Source organism: Scomber japonicus, chromosome 22 (genome assembly GCF_027409825.1).
Source record: "Scomber japonicus isolate fScoJap1 chromosome 22, fScoJap1.pri, whole genome shotgun sequence".
NCBI lineage: Eukaryota > Metazoa > Chordata > Actinopteri > Scombriformes > Scombridae > Scomber > Scomber japonicus.
The window spans coordinates 6,160,723-6,168,509 of NC_070599.1; the positions used below are offsets into that span (position 1 = coordinate 6,160,723).

Sequence of the window (7,787 nt, forward strand, 5' to 3'; positions counted from 1 at the left end):
GATTTAATAGATAAAGTGCCAGTGTGGCACATGGGGTGAGTGTGGTTGAAAGCTTGATCAGAGTCTGTGCTGTGTAAAATATCAGCCTCTACATTTAAAGGTATATCTGTGCTGCCTCAGCTGATCTGTTGATGGTCAAATTAATTTAGTCTCCAAATTGTTGTCAGTCTTCAGAAAATGTAAAAGCTCTCTTACATAACAAGCCAGTGTTTGCTGCACCATCAGCTGGACATTACCATCATTAAAACAATAGTCAGACATTTGGGGAAATGTGCTTAATGGCTTTATTTTGTGATATTATTTTAACATGTTTCAACAATACTGATTTAAAGTACAAACAACAAAATAGGAGGAAAGAAAGAAAACAGCAATGATTAAAAAAAAAAAATACAATACACACTCCTTTAGAATATACCACTCACATGTCTGTGTGTAAATATGCAGCTGACTTAGCTTAGCTTACAGTAGCTTAGCTTAGCATAAAGACTGGAAACAATAGAACTCAGCTAGTCGGACTCTGTCCAAAAGAGGAAGCATTTTACACTGTGGTGTTTGTAAGTATTAAACAAGATAAAATACGTAGATTAATGATTTTTAAATGTGCTGCTGGATGGATTTTTAACTACATATTTTACTGATTTTAGCTTCATTTACTCAGGCTGAGCATACCTGCTCATTTACAGCTACACACTGTTTACATACAGTATAAATGAAATCAAAGTAACGTAAGTAGGAAAGTAACAAGGATGAACAAATATAATAGAATAATTAAGGTTTAGATAATATACATGTGCAGGCTCAGTAAAAGAAGTCACTTTAGACATACTGTGAGATACAGAAACGTCAGGAAAGGTTTTCTACACTTTATTTCATCATTATATTATTATTTATCAGTAATTATAAGGCCCTGTTGCTTAACTCTAAATAAGTCTTAATGTACTCAAGATGATTTTCACACAAATATAGAATACGAGTCATGATACTTATTTAAACACAGGAGAGAGTAACTATACAGTCCTGTTAAAAGTGGATTTTTTAAGGAATAGATTCTAATCTCAGATCTTCTCATTTTCACTCTGCTTCTGTCTCCCTCTCATCTTTTTCCCCTTCTGATTGGTCTTCCTGTCTTCCTCCAGGAGAAGCTGAAACATGAATTGATCAGATCTGACAGTCATAATATCCATACCATTATGTGTGCTGCTAAAGCATGGTTCAGTAGCAGATTTTGATAGGGGAGGCACCCATGTTGGCACCTTGCCAGGAGTAGCACAGGGTGCGTGCACCAAAAAGGGCGGTTTTATTTTATTTTTTCATTTATTTGCATGTCATGTCTTCTTTTTATAATGTCACCATGTGACATAAATCTATATCTATATAGATATATAGATGTAGATATATGTGTTTGTATATATATATACACGTATATATATGTGTGTGTGTGTGTGTGTGTGTGTACGTACACTCTTTCGGGGGCCTAAATGGGGTTCGTACAAGTGCAATAAAAGCTAAAACCACTAGTGGCATGGTTGAAAAGCCTTACATACTGCATAAGGAAGCAGAGTGTGGTGTTGCAGCCTACCTGTTTTGTCTTGGTGAGACTTGGTCAGTCTGTAGTTGAAGTAGAGGAGGGTCAGAACAAGAGAAAGGATGGGCAGACAGCGCAACACAACGATAGAACCTGAAATGACAAACCCTCTGATGTTACCTTCTACCTTTAAATGAGACACATCACGAGTTTCAATGTGTTGTACCTTTTTATTGTTACATTAGGTTCACATTTTCTTGTTTTGGACATTTTACATTATGTTATAATAACAATAATAAAAAAGAAAACAGATTAGTCTTACTCCAAAACATCAGAATGAAAGCAGCAGTACAGATTTGTATTTGTATGCTGTCAGCTACATGCTGCTTTTGATCCTCAACATCAGACTCTCATAGAAGGTGACAAAGTTCAACTAATCATTGTCACTGTAACTCTTTGTATGTTGGATGTGTAATCACTTACTGTCTGTTGTGTTCTCACCTGTGCTCTCTCTGTCCAGAACTGTGATGACAGTACCATTTCCTTGAACCTCAGTAAAAAATGGTAGCTCTACAGACACCTTGCAGATGTATGTGTCTGAATCCTCTCTTGTGATACTTGAAATGGTCAAGGTTGAACAGTTACGGACCTCCTTCCGCAGAGATTCTTTCAATGTATTTATTGCAAGGATGATATGTTCATTCTTCATTTCTGTTAGATTTTTCAGCCAGTGAACTCTCACTCTTTGAAAGGTCTCTGTCCAGCAGCAGGTGATGTTTACTGGGTCTCCCTCCACGACAGAGACATGAGGAGTCTGGGTCACAACAAGTGTACCTGTTGATGTAACACCAGTGAGGAGACAGAGTGATACAAGTTAGTCCATACTGCATCATTTCAGCACAGATCACATAAACATTAAAACCCCATTCAAATAAATAAGTGATTTAAAAAATAAAGGCTGAATTGATCTCTAATATGATAAACTTAAGCTGAAGCCAATGTAGCAAAGTGCAGTACAACTACTGGCCACTAGATGCATCAGACTCTCATAGAAGGTGACAAAATTCAACTAATCATTGTCACTGTAACTCTTTGTATGTTGGATGTTTAATCACTTACTGCCTGCTGTGTTGTCTTTTGAGTTCTTACCTGTGCTGTTTCTGTCCAGAACTGTGATGACAACCCCTTTATCTATATATGTTTGTAAATATGGTATCTCTTCAGTCATTTTACAGAAGTATATCCCCGAATCCTCTCTTGTGATATTTGAAATGGTCAAGGTTGAACATGGACAGGTCTCCTTTTGCAGAGAATCTTGAAACTGATTCTTCCAGTTTATGACACCACCAGTAATTTGTGTTTGATTTTTCAGCCAGTCAACTCTCATTCTTATATACATCACATTCCAGTAGCAGGTGATGTTTACTGTCTCTCCCTCCATGACAGAGACATGAGGAGTTTGGTTCACATGTTTGCATGTTGATGAAACATCTGTGAAGAAACAGAGTGATACATAGCTAGTGCACCATCATCAAAGAGACTGTTAGCGGCTCTAGCAGTAAAATTCTATGGTCAACATGCTAACATGCTGATGTTTAGCAGAATAATATCAACCGTGTTCACCACCTTGCTGAATGTTTAAACACTTACAGATATTGTATGGTCTTTTGTATTTTGCGTTGTCATCTGTGCTCTTTCTGGTCTTAACTGTGATAACAGTACCGATTCCTTTAACTTCTCTTAAAAATGGTATCGGTACAGTCACTTGGCAAAAGTATATCCCTGAATCTTTTTGTGTGATATGTGAAATGGTAAAGGATGAACAGTTATAAGTCTCCTTTTGCAGAGAATCTTGAAACTGTTTCTTCCGGTTTATGATCTCGGTATTCATTCTCGTTTGGTTTTTCAGCCAGTCAACTCTTATTATTCTGAACGCCTCTGTCCAGCAGCAGGTGATGTTTACTGGGTCTCCCTCCATGACAGAGACATGAGGAGTCTGGGTCACAACAAGTGTTGATGAAACACCTGTGAAGACAAAGTGATACAGATCATATGGTAGGATAAATTAGGAGTAGAGATTTTAGAAAAGCAATGGGATGAGGTATGAGCAGATCGATGTGGTTTATATAACTGAATTACTCTCATACAGTATAATTTATTTTACACACACTGCAACTGTCTAAACAAAAGCTCACCAAAATACTTCCAAATATTGATACTTCCATTGATACTACTCAGCTAGAAGCAGGCAAAAACCTATACCCATGCAAACTGAATGAAAGAAATAATGATGTAAAGAGAAAATAAACATTTCACCAAAGGGCAGGAGGGTATATTTTACATAATATGTGTATGTATATATATTTTATATAATATGGTCGCTTTTTATAAATCACTTTAACCAAACCAAAACTGAAATATTAATGAATGTGATTACACTCTTTACCACTAATTACCCATATACTCTTAAAATCAATTCCTCTTCATCAAAGAAACAGAATACAGTTAAACCCTCATTGACAAAGGTTAAAGATGTCCTTTTTTTTATTTTTCACTTTTCATTTTATTTTAATTATTTAATTTGGCATCATTATTTAGCTCTAAAATCATTATTGCTTTCTTTTTTGGTTGGTATGGCTTAAAATATCTCTGTATTGTATTTTTAGATTGTATGTTACACATATATTGTTTTTTTATAAACGTATAATAATGAATAATTATATTTTGTATGGCGTCTCATCTAGAGATTTGTGTTTACAAAGTTTTAATTGTTAAAAGTGCAAAGAAAATGAGAATATTGCTATTTTTAAGTAGTTTAAAGCTGCATTACTCCTTTTTTTTGCCACCAGCGGGGAAAGTAAAATAAACCATTTTGACATATATTAGTCTGCTGTTTAACATCTGACATCCATGAAAAAAGTCATTGTAACTGCAAAATGTTGGATGTTTTAATCACTTACTGTCTGCTGTGTTGTTTTCCACATTGTCATCTGTGCTCTCTCTGTCCAGAACTGTGATGATAGTACAATTTCCTCTAACATGTTGTAAAAATGGTATCTCTACAGTCATTTCACAGAAGTATATCCCTGAATCCTCTCTTGTGATATTTGAAATGGTCAAGGTTGAACATTTACATTTCTTCTTCTGCAGAGAATCTTCAACCTGATTCTTCCAGTTTATGATCTCCTGATTAATTCTTGTTTGATTTTTCAGCCAATCAACTCTCATTTCACCAAGCATCTCTGTCCAGCAGCAGGTGATGTTTACCGTCTCTCCCTCCATGACAGACACATCAGGAGTCTGGCTCACAGGTTTGCATGTTGATGAACCTCCTATATAGAAACAGAGTGATACATCACTGATTATAGTGCACCACCATTAGAGAGCGACTCTGTTTAACAAAGTGAGTTTTTTAAATGAGTATTGTTGTTAGTCATTGTCACAGTAACACATTGTAATGTTGGAGGTTAAATAACTCACTGTCTGCTGTCTTGCCTTTAACATCTGTGTCTGCTGTGCTCTCTCTGTCCAGAACTGTGATGACAGTACCATTGCCTGTATAATGTTGTAAAAATGGTATCTCTACAAACATGTCACAGAAGTATATCCCTGAATCCTCTCCTGTGGTATTTGAAATGGTCATGATTGAACATTTGCATTTCTCCTTTTGCAGAGATTCCGGACATTTGATTTTGTCTTTAATAATTTTTGTTTGATTTTTCAGCCAGTAAACTCCCACTCTTTCAAAATTCCCTGTCCAGCAGCAGGTGATGTTTACTGGGTCTCCCTCCATGACAGAGACATGAGGAGTCTGGGTCACAACAAGTGTACCTGTTGAAGAAGCACCTGTGAAGAGACAGAGTGATACAGGTTGGTCCATACTGCATCATTTTTAGTATAGATGCAGAACTGTTGACACTTTTGTTTCCAACATAATTTGAGGATTTTGTGCAATATGGACAGCAGGATTGCCATGAAATGTTTAAAAGAAATCTGAAGAAAAGAGTTGAAGTGTTGATACTTACTCCAAGATGAGAGGCTACAGAGAGCGATGAGAAGCTGGCAGTTCAGAGGAAGCTTCATCTTTCCACACTGGTTCACCACTGACTACTGATACTTATCTCTCTACAGCTAAGTCACACACACTAAACAGCACATACCAAGACACATCTTTATTTTTTGGTTTCTCAGAAGTTATTGCAAAGCTGAGGTGTGCAAACCACAAATTAACATGTTGGCAGACACATTTAGACGAGCTATAAATACAGGATGAAATCTTTACTGATGACAGAAAGCAAAGAGTAAAGTCAAGCATTAACATCAGTTTCTATGTTGTATTCTGATCAAGACAATTTAATCATAAGATTACATCTTCGTCTCTTTTTGATATTGTCTCTGCTTCAACTTCTGTCTCATGTCCTTCCTCTTCCACTTCTTCTTCTTCCTCTCTTCTGGGGGTTGAAACAGGTGTATTTTGTGGATCAGCTGAAACATGAACATACTGATGGATCAGCTCCACTGGTTCTAACACACTGTAACATGTATGCTGCTACTACATAGTCCAGATCATCATAGTTGAGTGAAAGTCACATTGTACCTGATGTGCGTTGCTGAGCTTTGTTTCCTGAATAGTTGAGGTAGAAGAAGGTTACAAGAAGAGCGATGATGGGAAGACATCTCAGTACAAAAGTTAACACTTTATCACTCTGAGAACCTGAAAGTCATACAGCAAAGACAAGTGCTGAGTTACACATAAGAACCAACTATTACCAGTAATGCTTTAACCAAATATCTGACATCCATTATTATATTTAAATGAAAACAAGACTAAAAGTCTACAGCCACACTAGACTGTCTTACAGGCTGTAATCATTTCTCATATTTAGCCCTTGTAGCCTCATACACTCATACTGATGCTAACCCAGACAATGATATCAAAATCCACGAGGAATCAGTATTTAGGGCTTGGATGAACAACAAACAGCAACTAAAGCCAATATGGCAAAGTGCAGTACCACTAATGGCCACTAGCTGCCCCAACTCATCTCCATTCAAAAAGCCTCAGTTTCTCTCTAGAAATAGTCAATCATGATCTCAAACACTAAATTCAAACACTGTAATAAGTGTGTTGTTGGTAATGTCAGCAGTGCAGCGCAGATTTAGCAGATTTATACAGTGTCAGCTACATGCTGCTTTTTATCCTCAACATCAGACTCTCATGAAAGGTGACAGATTTCAGCTAGTCATTATCACTGCAACACTGTATATTGGATGTTAAGTCACTTACTGTCTGCTGTGTTGTCTTTTGCGTTGTTGTCTGTGCTCTCATCAGTGCTCTCTCTGTCCAGAACTGTGATGACAGTACCATCTCCTTTAGCCTCAATGAAAAATGGTATCTCTATAGTCACTTTGCAGAAGTATATGTCTGAATCCTCTCTTGTGATACTTGCAAAGGTCAAGGTTGAACAGGTTCGAGCCTCCTTCTGCCGAGATCCTTTAGATGTAATTGTTTCTTTTTTAATTCCTTTTTGATTTTTCAGCCAGTTAACTCCCACTCTATCTGACATCCCTGTCCAGCAGCAGTCAATGTTTACTGGGTCTCCTTCTGTAACAGTGACATGAGGAGTCTGGGTCACAACAAGTGTACCTGTTGATGAAACACCTGTGAAGACACAGTGATATATGATGCAGTTCAAACCATGCATTCTACGTCATTATAGTAGAGGTATGAGGTAGTGTACAGTTGGTGTCACCGCTTTTTTGTTGTGCTGCTGGAAACAAGGTTGATAATGTTAGTGAGGTTAAACCAAAGTTGTAAAAGGCCTTGTAGAGCTGCAGGGTTGGTTGATTGTTTCTTTTTAGGTCTATCACTATAAAGGTCTTATTTGACAGTCGACCATTTGATTGATTCATTATTTATTTTCTGATCAGTCTTCTACTTTTAACAGAAAATATAAGCCAGAAATTGTAATGAGGAAATACACATATCAATCTCTTCCAATTCCAGAAATGTGATATTAACTGAACAAAGTAAATATGAACAAAGAAATGAAGTGTATAAAATATGAAGGTGCAAGAATTAAATGTGACATAAATAATTACATAACACACACTAAAACTCATTTACTTCTTATCATTTATACAGTAAGTTTTATACTGTGCATATTCTTAAATTATAAATAGTCGAACAACATTTTAAGTCATTACATTTTACTCCGTATACAAATACAAATTTACTATAGTGTAATATGTGCGTACTGAG

The 7,787-nt window shown here is 36.5% G+C and overlaps 1 long non-coding RNA gene across 1 annotated transcript; it reads right to left on the reverse strand.

Annotated features, from left to right (window-relative positions):
• Positions 1 to 5,958: 5,958 nt before the first annotated feature.
• LOC128384007 (uncharacterized) lies at positions 5,959 to 6,916 on the reverse strand. Its single transcript, XR_008324013.1, has 3 exons — positions 6,813 to 6,916; positions 6,123 to 6,239; positions 5,959 to 6,010 (listed from the first exon to the last, which is right to left on the reverse strand). It is a non-coding gene; the product is annotated as an uncharacterized LOC128384007 (long non-coding RNA).
• Positions 6,917 to 7,787: the final 871 nt, after the last annotated feature.